Source organism: Etheostoma cragini, chromosome 18, assembly GCF_013103735.1.
Source record: "Etheostoma cragini isolate CJK2018 chromosome 18, CSU_Ecrag_1.0, whole genome shotgun sequence".
Classification (NCBI taxonomy): Eukaryota; Metazoa; Chordata; class Actinopteri; order Perciformes; family Percidae; genus Etheostoma; species Etheostoma cragini.
This window is the reverse complement of record NC_048424.1, coordinates 14,389,298-14,390,515: the sequence shown is the minus strand read 5'-3', so window position 1 is coordinate 14,390,515 and position 1,218 is coordinate 14,389,298.

The following is a 1,218-nucleotide window of genomic DNA, read 5'->3' as shown; positions in this document are numbered from 1 at the left end:
AAGGAAGCTGAACATCAAAGACAACACCTCACAGCCGCCTTTGTAGCAGACTGATGCAACATGGAGCACTTGTGTGTTCAGCTCCCTCTGTCCAGCCTCTGCCAGCACTCACTGTCCTCACACATTAAATGCAGTATGCATATTATTGATCATTTAATACAAATTTTATGTACATAGACATATTTGATTTTCCACATTATGTCTGTATTAATATGTTGGGTTTAAAGTGTTCGTGCTGCAGTCACATATTGTCTTAATACATTTCTTTATCAGAGTGTATATGTAGACCTATATTCCATTGCTAATTATTCATTTTGCAAATGCACTGGATTTCCAGGGCCTTGTTATTTCTTCTTGTGTTGAAATTGTAGGTGTTGTTTTCCTATAACCTTCACTTTGCTGTGATCTTAGTTATTCTTTGCCATGTTCCAATTTCCCCAATGGGATCATCAATGTTTCATCTTACAGTTTTTCTCGATTGTTTACACACATTTTCTCAAAGAATGCCTCATATTCTCAGAACACTACACACAAATCAAAAAACACACTCCTGCAAACACACTCCTTTCTCCTGCAAAATTAAACTTTACATTCAAAACAACGTTATTTCTTCTCAAAATGGTATTTTGTTTTCAAATGACACACACAAACCATCATATGAAAAGACATTCATAAGAACCAGTTGAACACTGATGTGCTCAATGTAAAACACTACGATGATTGGAAACCACTTCTTCTCCATTCACTAGAATGACTTAGGCCCTTTTTGTTCAGTGTTACACTACAGACAGTACAGACATAAGTGTGTTGTAAAATATTTGAGAATATTGTTTTTATACTCAGAAAACACAAATACACAGTAACAAATATATTTTATTTGTTCCACTAAAACAATGTACACAGTGTAGATCCCATTTCCAACCAACACAAAGTTGCACATACACTACATACAAAACACCAGAAGAATTTACTGTACACAGTTACAGTAAAAAAAACTAAAAAAAAAACTACTATGATGCATCCTCCCTTCTGTTGTGGTCTGGCCACAGCACCTTATCCACATCACATGTTTTCCCAGGCCAAGCAGCGGGGGATATATCGCCTAGCATGGCGATTCCTGCCATGAAAAGCATCAGCTGCATATCTCCACATGCGTTCTCCATAGCTCGGAGAAGAGGTATACGCATTTGTGGATTTCGGTCATACACTTTCTATCTC